The sequence below is a fragment of the Lathyrus oleraceus genome, chromosome 7, assembly GCF_024323335.1.
Source record: "Lathyrus oleraceus cultivar Zhongwan6 chromosome 7, CAAS_Psat_ZW6_1.0, whole genome shotgun sequence".
Taxonomy (NCBI): domain Eukaryota; kingdom Viridiplantae; phylum Streptophyta; class Magnoliopsida; order Fabales; family Fabaceae; genus Lathyrus; species Lathyrus oleraceus.
The window spans coordinates 146,754,818-146,769,309 of record NC_066585.1 but is presented as its reverse complement, the minus strand read 5'-3'; the positions used below and the strand labels follow the sequence as shown (position 1 = coordinate 146,769,309).

At 37.0% G+C, this 14,492-nt stretch overlaps 1 non-coding gene across 1 annotated transcript; it reads left to right on the top strand.

Annotated features, from left to right (window-relative positions):
* Positions 1 to 4,556: 4,556 nt before the first annotated feature.
* Positions 4,557 to 4,663, top strand: LOC127109485 (small nucleolar RNA R71). The gene has a single exon (XR_007796764.1). It is a non-coding gene; the product is annotated as a small nucleolar RNA R71 (small nucleolar RNA).
* Positions 4,664 to 14,492: the final 9,829 nt, after the last annotated feature.

Sequence of the window (14,492 nt, the reverse complement as noted above, 5' to 3'; positions counted from 1 at the left end):
CCACAACTACTTGTGTGACATTATTGATCCAAACATGACCTCCACCAAGTGAATAGACTTGCAAGTCAACTTGCTAAGGAATAACTCCACACAAGTCAACAAGACTATGCCATTCTCCTATCCTAAGTGCACTCGAGTTCGGGTATAGAACTCATCTCACAAAGATCACCAAGCATACATGGAATTAATATTCAAGCAAATCAATCACTACATATAATACAGTAATCCCAAATTGCACAAAAATATGTCACAAAGCAATATACAATACAATACAACAAATATGAAAAGTAGGCAAAACCCACTAGGAAAATATCCCCAGCAGAGTCGCCACTTTTCTGTAGCGGGGTATTTGTTACCATTAGAGATATTGACTAAATCCAAGGAAAACCATACAAGTCGAGTCGCCACCGCACTTCTATTTATCCAAAGGAATGGTTAGAAAGCGAACAAAAACCTAAAAGTTTTATCAAATCAAAAACTAGTAAAAATGTCAGAGATCGGGGTAAGGGGGTTGGTTATGCAATGGGAAGGTTTTAAGCACCCAAAACATCCTAGGTACTCCTAGGGAGCCCTTTTCATACTTATTGTAAGGTTGGTATTTTGTGAAAATTTGTTTGTGCAAACATGATTGAAGAGATGAGAAGAGAATATACAAGTTTATTTACATTTTGTGTTTGGATGGATAAACCCGTTGCCTACATACCATCTTAAAAAAGATTAAGATCAAAACCTCGTAGTTCGGGGTAAAAATCTCAAAATGATTTGGGGAATTGATTGGTCCAAAAGCCTTTAGGTCTTTTGTTATCCAAGGGATAAAACTCAACCTAAAAAAAACACAAATCCACCATGTGAGGATAGCTTCAACATGCTAGTGAGGGGTTAACCCTATAATAAGCATGGAAGACTCATTGTCCATCACTAAGGATATAGGTGAGTATTACATCTACCTCAAGGATAACTCAAACCTAATAGCTAAAGGTTATGAAAAGTTTTGATAAGAAAGTGGCCATTGAAACCACAAAAGGACATTTGAATGGGTTATATTTACCAATGAAAAGTATTTACAAAAATATGGTCAAAGTTGACTTAAAGATTCAATTCAAAATAAGTGTTATGAAAAGAAAGTTGGAAAATCAAAAGCATAATGCTTAGGTTTCTAATGTTTGAAAACAAGTGTTAATGTTTGCACAAAAAGTTTTGGCTTGGGTTAGAGTGGAGGGAAGAAGAAGAATGGCTAGAGTCCTAATCATGCAAGAGATGAAGGATAAGAAACAAGACCACAAATGGAATTCCTCTCTTGAGATCATATTGATGATCCAAGTAGCTCCCATCCTTTGGAATATACAAGCAAATAAGTAAAAGCTCAAGCAATCAAATTAATCAAGCAAGCTCTTAGAAGATCCCCAATGGCTCTTGTATCTTTCACTTTGGATGGACATGGTAATGGTTCTTCATTTTGGCTCAAATAGGATTCCCTAGCACAAAAGCACACACATCAAAAAGTTCCATGAAGTAAATCAAGAATGGACAAGAGTGAGTTTAGAGGTTTGGTCCTTCTAATCCATCTTCACATTAAGGTCCTTTTACTCCAATTTGCATAGGGGGAGTCTTAGAAACTAAGTCCATTTGTCCATTTCTTTGCATTTTGGTCCACAATAATCAAAACAAAAGCATAAGCACAATAATATATATACAATTATGAGCTCAAGTGAGCAAAAGGCAAATTGCATTAACATAAACATGTGCTCAAATGAGCAAAAGGAAAAAAGCAAATGAATAATATGTACAAGAATAGTAAATTGCATAAAAGTAAAGAGCAAAAAGTAAATGTTAATTGTTAATGGTTAATGTTAGTAGTTAGTGTGCCATAAGGCAAATTTAGCGCTATGTTAAGCAATCGTAATTGGACTTATGTAGAAGTCACAACTATCTGAGGCCGGTCAATAATAATGTAGGCAACAACACAAGTTAGAAGTCTTGATTAGTGAACCAAGTTCCAACAACTTGCCATGCCAAAAAGAAGAAGAGAAATGATCTTGTATTGGTTTAAGTCCTTTGCATGATTTAGAAAGCAACCTATCCTTAATGCAAAGCCATTCACTTGATCATTTGATCAAGATAAATTAGATTTGAATCAAGGAAGATTAAACCTCCCTACTCAATGCTAACTTATCAACCTTTAACTCATTGATCAAAAAGAAAAGAAAAGAAGAAGAAGAAGAAGAAGAAGATGGATAATGGAAATGAAGAAAATAAAGTGCATCAAATGAAAAGGAATGTACCAATCCATAAATGTTGACCAAAGATAGGGAAGATCAAGGTCAAACCATAAAAATCAGAAATGGGATGAAGATTGGAAGTCAAGAAATAAACAAAATGTTTTTGGCATTTTTAATATCTGAAAATAAACTTGAATTAAAATATTAAAGAAAGGTCAACTGAACTTGCTCGATTTCAACAATTAAGCACTCAATAATGATGCCTCTATAGAGAGGACTTCAGACAACACAATATCAAGGCCAATGGATCAAAGTATAAGGAGATTCGAAGCAAAAAACAGTTGATCAAAACCTTTGTATTATGCAGATTTGAGTCCCTTTCCTTGGTTAATTTTGCAAAACAGAACTTCAATAGATCAAATGGTGAAGGTTTAGGAACTTTATATATGAAAATTCAACCAAATGCAATTGAATTTCAGATTTGAATTTTTTGAAGAAAGATGAACTTTGTTCCTTTGGTATGGTTAGGGATTCACTCTTGCAGCATTTCAGGCACCTTCAGGTTGGAGAATTATGAAGCATAGCACATGTATTTATAGCTGGAAAGGGCTGAGTGCATGAGTTAACTCGTGTGCATGGCAAATGGATTTTTCATTGCATGGGCTTGTGTGATCATGTGGAAGGCCCAATGAAGACTGGAATGACCTGCTGAGTTCATGTGAATTGCAAATGGACGTGTATATTAAGTGTAATCAGCTCATGCATGGCAATTTGAATTGAATTTCACAAAATGCACTTAATCTTCATGCCTTCGAAAATGGTGCTTCCAAACTCCAAATGCTACCTTGTGAGTAATGGTTAGAGAGCTTGTTGCATAAGGAACAAATGATATGTTGATCAAAATTTCAATTGGGCCTTAGAAATTAGTGAATTTTGGGTTTAAAGTGTAGGGTGCAAAACATGCATAAGTTTCCAAATTTGGCCAATGTTCAAGCCCTTCTGTCTCAATGATGAAAGCTCCAAATGATAAAACCTTCAACATCAAAGTTGTAGATCTTTTCAAGACAATCAATTTGGACTTAAATGTTGCATCATTTGGATTTTTAATGAAGAAGTTATGTGCACTTGAAGTTGGACTTTTTCCATTTCAATGCATTTGGCCCAAAGTGACCTATAATGTTTTGCATTATCACATGTATTTCTTTTGAGATTTTGAAATTTTTCTCAACATAACATTTGAAGTAGACACAATAATATTTCCAATTCATTTGGTTCCACCTCAAAATCATAAAAAATGAATGAGTTATATTCTTGAGAAGTTGACCCAAAATTAGGGTTTCAGTCAAAATGACCTATAATGTCTTGGAATGGATGATGATCTTACAAGCCTCAAATCAATTTTTGATGAACATGAAAGTTGTTCATATTGTCCTTAAGAATAGTTTTACTCTTGGGATCATATCCATTTGACCAACACATAAAAAGTTAGGTCTCAGTGTATTTCAAAATAGACAGATGAATTGATTGATCAACTTCTCAAGTCCACCACTCATATCTTGATGAACTGATGATTGAGGGCACTAAAATAAGTTAAAATATGCATGGAATGATGAATTAAAGAACTTCCCTTGATGGTATTTGATCATGGGATGAGGTTGCTTCATGAGCAAGGCATTATTGATGATCAGATGAATTAGGGTTTCCTTGGGAAACAAAACTCAAATCCTTTGACATGCTTTGACCAAAATGTTGAATTGAGATACTAGGGAGGCATATTTGATGGATGAGAGCTTTGGGAACCATTACCATGCTTTCTTTCACCCTCTCTTGACTTTATCATTGCACAAAGGATCTCCTAGAAGCTCTTAGACCTTGTGATTGCTCAAGCTACAAACAAGAAATGTTAGTGACATATTTTTGTGCTTTTGGTTAGTAAATAAAAAATTAGAAAAGCAATGATATACAATTCAAGCATGCTTGGTGATTTCAAACCACTCACAAGAGGTCCCACCCAAAGGCAAAGGGAACCCAGATGCTCATGATCCTTGAGGCTTGCAAATGCAATGTTATGATGCCATGAGGGATCTTAGGGCCAAAATTGAGGTCTTACAATGGTCAAGACTGCTCAATTCGTACATGTCACCTTTCATTGGAGGTTTCTCTACAGAGGTTCTTTCGCTTCCCCACTAGTAATGATTCTGGGCCATACTTTCGATGAGTTGATAGGCCTCATTGTAGGGTTTATCCATCAGTGTGCCACTTGCAGCGGCGTCTATTGTCAATCTTGTGTTGTACAAGAGACCGTTGTAAAAGGTATAGATGATCAACCATTCTTCTAGATCGTGATATGGACAAAACCTCATCATGTCTTTGTATCTCTCCCAAGCTTCAAAAAGTGATTCATTATCTTTTTGTTTAAACCCGTTTATTTGGGCTCTTAGGATAGTCGTCTTACTAGGTGGGAAATATCGGGCTAAGAAAACTTTCTTCAACTCGTTCCACGTAGTGACAGAGTTGGATGGTAGAGACTAAAGCCAAGCTCTAGCTCTATCTCTTAATGATAATGGGAAAAGACATAGTCTTATAGCTTCTGGACTGACACCATTCGCTTTCACTATGTCTGCGTATTACAAAAACACTAACAAATGTAGATTCGGGTCCTCCGTGGAACTACCTGAAAATTGGTTTTGCTGTACGGCTGACAACAGCGAAGGTTTTAGCTCGAAATTATTAGCCTCAATGGCAGGGGCAGCGATGTTGTTTTGTGGTTCATCCTGCGAAGGGATTGCATAGTACTTAAGAGGACGGTTTTGCACTCCTTCGGCCATCTCGTATCAACTCTCGTATCCGGTGTTCAAATCTAAGATAACGCTCAGGTTCGTCGAACGGTAGCTTTAATTTCTCGCCTTGAAAGCGAGTACTTGGCATACACTCGACAAATGTAGAAAGGGAAAAAGAACGGTTTGCCTTAGTCTATATTGGGCAACACTGGAGTTACGATATCGACTAAATTAGTCCCCGACAATGGTTCCAAAAACTTGATCACGACTTAGTAAGTCAATGGGAATCATGACTGTAAGTGCACAATCCTATCGCGTAGTTTTAAAGATTATCGAACCCACAATGATTAATAATCGAACGTATCGTTATCTAATGTTACTATGTAAATCTAAGGCTGATGATCGTTCTAAGATTGGAGGGATGAAGAGAAATAATTATAACGTAAACAGAATATTACTAAATATATTTGATAAAGGGATATCGGTATGTAATGCATCAAACTTCGGGGACTTGATAGATATCTGGTGTAATCTTTTTGGTCAAAATATTCTTCAGTAGAAATTATTTATAGAAAGGACTTAGTCTCACACTCTCATTTTATTGACTCTGACCATACTCCTAAACCAGAATGCTTGGCTCTCGTGGTCTCATTTTGAATTTAAAAGTAATTTTTGAATATGAATAAAGTCTAATTAATCCTAAAGCGCTCTCGCTATGTTTAGGATTAATGCCTAGTTTCAGCTATCTAGTTAAAATCTCAAACTCTCGTTCTTGTTGACTGTAACCTTAGTTTGTTTTGTACTCTCGTACAAAAAACAGTTTAAATAAAATAAGAAACTAAAACCGGAAAAATAAGTTTTATAAAAATCAACACCGACCATCTACGAATCTCGTCGTTTTGACGGTCTTTACATACTGATACCTAAGGGTTTAGCCGGACATGGATCCGGTAACAGACATGGTATTTGGAAAATCAAACATATAATAAGGCATAAATAAATAAAATAGAAATCAAAATAAAACCTGGATTATAAATTGAGAAATGGAACTGAACCTTGATTCTTCAAATAAAATAATGTCGGCAGGCTTTGGTAATGAGTAACCATTACAATTGATTTCAAATGCGTAAAATAAATTGCAATAGTCCCCGATGTGGAGAAACTATCACTGTTACAAAGTAGGAAAAACTGCCTAGGAAACTAAAAGAAAATAAATCTGACTAAAAATTAAGTGTACGGTTCAAAACTGGAAGAGAGAGAGAGAGAGAGTTGGCGAAGAATAAAACTCCCTTTTATATATTTTTCACTCCTCTAAATTTCAGCCAAAGGTGAGTGGATTCGTCGCTAGAAACTTGGAGAAATAATAGGGAAGACCAGGTTGTGGCGGTTGCCACAACCCTAGTCTTTGACTCCGTGGCGAGCGCCACCAATATAGGGTTAAGCGTCACACTCTCCATTCTTTGTGGCGGGCGCTACCATCCTCTTTGGGTCATCTGGAGGGCGCCACAAGCCCATTAGGCGTGGTGGCCCATTCTCTCTATTTTTCTCAATTTTCTTCTCTTTTTCTTTCCTTTTTGCTATTTTCCACTTTGCTTGCTTGTAAACCTTTTAATCGGTAAATACCTATAATAAACATAAAATACTGCATAATAATAAGTGTTAATCAAGTAAAAAACAATGCATATGAAGCCAAAAATACGATACATTTTTGTGTTATCCGCAATCCACACATTTTGAAATTGATACTACGAACTACGAGGTTTTGATCCCTCATTTTTATGTTGGTACGTAGGCACAAGTCCGAAGGTCTTGTCAAACACAAAAATATAATTAATGAATTCCTTTCTCATCCCCACACTCTATTTGTTGCAAACATCTTTTATGCCAAAAACACATACACACATAAAAAAAGGGCTCCCTAGGAGTACCTAGGACACTTTGGGTGTTAACACCTTCCCTTTGTGTAACCAACCCCCTTACTTATAATCTCTGGCATTTTATTTTTGATTTGAAAACTTCTTATCTTTGGGTTTTGTTCGTACTTTTTTCTTTTCCTTTGGAAATAATAAAAGCGCGGTGGTGACTCTGGTTTTATTGACGTTAATTTTATCCATAGCTTAATGGTCACGAATTTACTGCTACACAAGCGAGTTGCATGCTATCTGTAAGACCCCAATTTTGGCCCTAAGATCCCTCATGGCCCATATCATATCATATCATGGCCTCAAGGATCATTGCATGCCTTAGCTTCCCTCCTAGTGGGTGGTTTGCCTTGTGAGTGTGGTTCTTGATCACCAAGCATGTTTTGCATTTGTATATCTTTGCTTTTCATATGTTTACTAACCAAAAAGTACAAAAATATTGTCATCTAACCATGTTACTTACAGCTGAAGCAATCATCAGCCAATTAGGTCAAAATCAGTCAAAGTCAGTCATTGCAGTGGATGGTGGCCATTCTTGCAGAATTTGGGCACCATGATCAATAATCAAGAATTCATGTATGTTGTGATATCATTTGGAATCAAGGTCTCAAGGAATTAGGGTTTGGAATTCATTAGAAGTGGTTCAATCAGGCAAAACCCTAGAAAAGTCAAACTTGGTCAACTGTGGATTTAATCAGTGATTTGATGATGAGAATTGGTTTGAAGGAGCTCATTCATGTCCATATAGTCCTCATATATCATGTCAAACACCACCATGGAAGAATTTGAAGTCAAACAGAAAATTTCCCAAAATAGAAACTTGACCTGTAATTTTAACTACCAAAAATAGTAACTTCTTGATCCCAAACTTACATCATGATACAAGCTTCAAATGAATTTTTGCCCAACATGAAAGTTGAAGATATTGTTCTCCCATTTCCAAAAAGTACAAGAACACTCAATTCCCATGTATGGTTTGCAAGTTATGATCAATTCATTTTCAAAAATTTGTGAACTTCAAAAGGCCATATCTCTCAAACCATTTGGCCAAATTTGGTGGGGTTTTTTCCTACAAGTCACATTTGATCCCCTCTTTCCAAAAATGTCATCATCATGCATCAAAACTTCACCATTCAAAATGGCCTTTTTGGACTTGTCTTAATTAATTTCAAGTGTAGTGAAAAATTGAATTTTTGAATTAGGCATTTCTAACACTTTTGGCCATTTGGGAATGTTCTGAAATGTTGTTTTGGTCATGTTTGCAAGCCCAATTTCGCAGCCAGCACCCTACACCCTACACCTCACCATAAGAACCAAAATGCTCCAATTAGCAAAATGGTCATTTTTAGCAAATCATGATTAACACATGCTTAGCCAATGCAAAACAGAAGTATATAAACTCTTTTTCTGTCAAACTAAACCCTAGCAGCCTCTTACCAAAACAGAAAACTCTCTTTTCTCTCAAACTCTCAAGTTCTTCATTTTTGAATTTCTGCCAAAAACTTGCAAAGGCACTCGAACTGTTTTGTTGGTTTCATGATGCACTCACTATTTTGAGCTCATTGCAAGTGGAAAAACCCAACTGTACAGCCATTCTCGAGTCTGTTTCACCAAGCACACTTCCATGGCAATGTTCGATATAAGCATTTTCAAGCCTTGCTGAGCCAAAGCATCTCAACCATTCACCTTGTGGAGCTTGGAACCTCATCTGTTTTGAACCAGAACCACCAAACAACATCCAAATCATCACTGTGCATCAGTTTTGGTAAGATTTCGAGCTCCTTCATTTCCTAAATCATGCCATGCTTTAGTTAGATTATGCTTTGCTGATTCTAATAAGCTTTAAATCACTAAAAACGGTTGAGTATTGAGCGAGTAATTCGGTTTTAAAGATTGAGGTTCAAATGATGTTTTGTTTGATTCTTCCATATGAGCTCGAATCAATGTAAATGGTTATTGGAGTATTGTTGTGCATTGCTTGTTGGTTCTATTGATGTGTTGATTGCTCATTTCTGGAAAATTATTTGGCACGAGTTGGATGGAGAAGATGAAAGTATACTGTTCATAAAACCCTAATGTGTGTTTGCTGCCCAGAATTTCATGTTGTACGTGTTTTGGTTGCTTGGCCTTTCTGTTTGCATGCTGCGTACTGTTTCATCGCCCATGCCGAATCACAGTGTGACACGCAGGATAACAACACGCACCGTTTCACTTAATTGTCCCAATAATTACCACATTGCCATCGTGTCCAATTATTTTTATTAAATCATTTTGCTATGCAATATTTATTTCATTTTGGTTACACAACTTACAAAATTCATAACATCTTCATTTCAAATCCAAAATTCATGAGAATTTTTGCATTGTGTTCATCTTGATGTCTAGTATTTTATCATGATTTTTATTGATTTTTTGGATGAGTGGATTTTTAATGGTATTAGGGTTTTGTTCATGTATCAATATTTTGTACCTTTTACCAATTCAATTGTGAAATGATGATGATTTACCCAATGACCCTGAAAATTTTTGTGCACAAACTAGACTCATCCATGGTGATTTTGGTATAGAGTTTGTGAATTTATCTTATCTGGTCATTGAGTTATGAATTTTTGAAGTAGGGTGTGACAATTTGTGTCACACCATTGATGTGCAACTTCATGATTTTTGATACCATGCTTCTTGACCTCCAATTGATCTAAATGTTTGCATGAACCTACTCTTGAATGTCTAGTTTACATGTGATTTTTTGTGGATTTGTTTGTGGCATTTTCCAATTGATTGAGATTTTTGTCCCCTGTTTGACCAAAATGTTGACTTTTGTGATACATGTTGCCATTTCATTTGTGAAATTCTCATACTTTATTAGATGGACATGAAATTTTATATGTGATTACTAGACATCTTAAGCTTTGCCATGATGTTGATCCCATTCATTTCTCATTTGTTATCACTGAGTTATGATTTTTTGAAGTTGATGCATGTTTGTTTGACTTCTTTGAGCATGCTTGAAATTGTTTTGACTCTCTAATTTTCATTGACTATCTTTCCATGATCCAATTGAGCTGAAATTTTATATGCATGTCATGTTATGGATTAGGATTGACCATGATTTATTTGATGATTTTTGGAATTGTTTATGGTTGGTTTTGAGTTAAGTCTTGCTGTTGACTTCTATGAGCTTTCATTTGCCATGCTTTGACTTCTTTTGCTTAAGAAATGATGATGATGCATGATATGAGCATGAAACCAATTGAGTTTGCTTCTTAAATGTTTGAACTTGATTTTGATTGGATACCACTTGCTGTTTTGACTTTCTCATCCTCCTTTGACCCTAGGCTTGTCCTAGTGGTCTTATTGCTTATGTTTGAATTCATGTTCTCAGGTTAAGCAACAAATGCTTCAAAGAGACCAATACAACTTGGTTGAGCTTGATTGTTTATCATGAGCTAACCTCTTTGTTTTGTAGTTTGCTTGGCTCATAAGCCTTGTGCCTTGTGCTTTGCACATTTGTCTGGTTGTTTTGACTGTTAATTCTTACATCATTTTGCTTTGACTTTTGAACTGTGTACTGATTCTGTTTGACTATTTCAGGTACCTTTAGTTGCTTAGTTCTTTGAACTTGCTTTGCTTTGCTATTTAGCAATTTGCATTTGAGGTATAATCTCTTTTCTTCATGTAGTCTGGAAGACCTGGCCTGTTATTTGGCCAGGCAACTGTCTGAAGTCCTCCTTAAGAGGCAATGCTTGTGTGTGTTTATATTTGTCCCAAGCAGGAAAAGTCCTTCAAATAAGGCAATTGGTAGAATCCAAGAGATAAGCAACCTATCTCCTACTATTCTGTGAGTCTTCTCCTTGCTCCCATTACATGGTTGAAGCATTGAGATCCAAGCCCAAGATCTATAGAGTCTTATCTGTGGAGAGAGTTCCTACTTTCTGAACTCCCACACTTTCTGATATTCAATGCTCTCCCTGATCAGGGATAAGAGCAATGAGGCACACCCCTCATATCCTTTCATCTGCTTCACCTTAGCCCCTCAATGGCAAGGTTAAGAGCACCATTGACCCTATTCCAGTTGGCTTTAATGCCTAACCCTCTTGTATGAGCCTCCTTGTTTGGTTATAGTGTGTGCTGATTGCTTTCATTGATTGATTGTTGCTTCATATGCACATGTTTGCTTGTATGCTATGCATTTATCATCATTGATTGCTCATTATTGCATGATCATCCCACTTGTCTTTGTGACATCATTATCATTGTTGTTTTTCCCCATTGAGAACAATTGTAAGACCATTCCTTTGGCCATTGTTTCTATGATATGGAAGTGAGTTGTAAGACCATTTCATTGGCCACTCATCTCTTTGCTTGATGCATTTGTTGGTTGTATGTGAGGATGCAATTATAAGTCCCTGTGATGTGGCATTTGTATTCCTAGGACCATACTGTGGAGTTTAGAGTAAGCCCAGATAAATTGGCATCTGACATCCATGTTTTGCTTCTGTTGTTCATGTGAGGATGCAATTATAAGTCCCTGTAAGTTGGCATTTGCTGTCCTGTGATCATAAGTTGCTTTGTTGTTTGTATGTGAGGATACAATTGTAAGTCCGTGTAATTTGGCATTTGTATTCCTATGAGTATATGTTGGAAATTAGAGTAAGCCCAGATAGATTGGCATCTGACATCCAAATGTTGTCTTTGTTGTTGGAGATTGGTATAAGTCCAGTGATTGGCATCCGGTATCCACTTTTCATTTTTTTGTTAAGGAGATTAGTGTAAGACCATTGAGTGGCCTCTGATATCCATTTCTGTTTTAGGAGACTGGTGTAAATCCATTTATTGGTATCCGGTATCCGCTTTTTGTTTGTGAGATTGGAGTAAGACCATTGAGTGGCATCCGGTATCATTTGTTTGTTTATTTTGTTATTGCTTATTGCCCATTCCAAAGGACACACTTGAATCATCTTCTATATGATTTCAAGAGGTGAACCTTCTAAGAAGTTTTACAATCCATTTCCATCCATTCATCCCCATTATGTCCTAAACCTTTTCACACTTTGATTTCAAACTTGAGATAGATATTGTGCAAACATCTTCATGTTTTCAAATTAAAAACCTGGACCCAAGTCCCTGACTTTTTTCAAACTCCATTTCATAATACTTCTTTGAATTAATCTTAATCATACTTTGACTCCACTTCCATAATTATAATCAATTAACTTCACCCATTCAATGTTTTTTGTGGCTTTGTCCATTGTTAATCTTTTCATACATGAGTTATAGGTTTGATTTATCTTAGTTGGTTGATGTCAATCTCACCTATTTGTCCTTAGTTGATTGAATTGTAAGTCTTCCTTGCTTATTATAGGGTTAACCCCTCACTAGCAAGTTGAAGCTGTTCTCACATGGTGGACCTGTTGTTTGTATAAGGTTGAGTTTTCTCCCGTGGATAACGTAAGACCTTAGGGCTTGTGTTTAAAATTGAATCCACTAACTTTTGGAAATCTTTTAGCCGAACTACGGCGTTTTGATCCTTACCTTTGATGGAAGGTACGTAGGCAACGGGTTCATCCGTTCAAACCCAATAAAATTGTATATTCTTTTCTCATCATTCCAATCATGTTTGCACAATAAATATTTCATAACAAATAACAATTTTATACAACAAGTGTGAAAAGGGCTCCCTAGGAGTACCTAGGACGTAGTGGGTGCCTAACACCTTCCCATTGCGTAATTTACCCCTTACCCAGACTCTCTGATCTTTTTATTAGTTTTCTACGTGTAAAACTTCTTAGGCTTTTGTTCGCTTTTTAGCCAGTCCTTTGGATAAATAAAAGTGCGGTGGCGACTCTAAATCATTGTATACCTTGCTTATGGTTTAATCAATAAATCATATGGCGACGAATACACCGCTACAGAAAAGTGGCGACTCTGCTGGGGATCGAACCCAGAGTCTCTGGTTGTATTGCCTACTTTTCACCCTTGTTGTGCTATATTGGTTATCTGTTATATGACATATTTTTGTACAATTTGGGATGACTGTATTGATTGTAATGTTTGAATTGCTTGATATACATTTGCTGTTTGTTTGGTGATCTGTGAGATGAGTTCTATACCCGAACTCGAGTGCACTCTAGGATAGGAGAATGGCATAGTCTTGTTGACTGGTGTGGAGTATTCCTTAGCCAGTTGACTTGCGAGCCCATTCACTTGATGGAGGTCATGTTGAACTAATAATGTCACACAAGTTATTTGTGGTTAGGCATTATTCTTTCAATCATGTTCCGCAGAAGCCAAGGACCGTAGTTTACCAAACCCATCTTGGCCTATTTTTAGGACCGTAGTGCGGAGGTCGTTCAGATGTCAGTTCTGATACGATTGTTACGCGACACTACACTCATAAGAGTTTCTCTTGAGAATATTCTTGGAATACGAGTATTCGTTCCTCCGATAATATTCGAAAGATGGAACGATGATTATGGGAACCTCTGATAGAACATGTCTGGCAGGTTTAAACCCTAGTACACTCCCTTTGGGTGGTTCTTAACCGAGACTCCATGCTCGTGACTCTCAGCAAACCCTTGATTCATGGTTGAGTCGTTCAGACACCGTTAATATCAATGGATCCCGGATCAGGTGTAAAACCTAAAATCCACCAAAGCGGCTGGTTGATATTAAGGGTGTTCGAGCTGGTTCATGTACCGTTAATATCAATGGAACTTGGGTGTCGATAAGGTGAAAACCTAAATCCACCAAAATGGATGATTGATATTAGGCATACATAGAGCTTTCCCATGACCTTTGTTTGGTGTGCTTTGCTTTATCCTTGAGTGTGTTTGTTGCATTCATACATTCATGCATTCATCTGCACTTCATGTCATCAAAAAAAAAAAATTTTCAAGGAACTTAAAGGGTTTATTTGCAAAATTTTCAGACATGGAAAGACCAAAAAGGCATACGAAGAAGTACAGTTTTAGACAGCCCGATGTAAAAGAGTTAAGGAATCTGACATCATATGTACTAGATCCCTTGGGTTTCAAAGCTCGCTATGGGAAGCTCCTACCACTGCTGACTACTCAGGTTGATGAGGGATTGATGAGTACTCTAGCTCAGTTCTACGATCCGTTGCATCACTGCTTCTTATTTCCGGACTTCCAGTTGTTGCCAACTTTGGAGGAGTATTCTCACCTTATTGGGATTCCGATTCTGGATCAAGTGCCGTTCAGTGGCTTAGAGGATATTCCATCTTCTCGAGAGATTGCTAGCCTGTTGCACATAGATGAAGATCTGATTAGAGCTAATCTGACTACCAAAGGCGGAATTCAGGGTTTTCCTTCCGAGTTCCTCATTGCCCAAGCTACCTTCTATGGGAATACCATGAGTGAGGATGCCTTTGAGGCTCTGTTTGTGCTACTCATCTATGGATTGGTGTTGTTTCCCAACTTCGACAAGTTCGTGGACATGAATGCTATTAGGATCTTCGCAGTTCTTAATCCAGTTCCGACTTTGTTGGGCGATGCTTATGTTTCCTTGCACTCCAGGAATGTGAAAGGAGGAGGAGTTATTGTCTGCTGTCT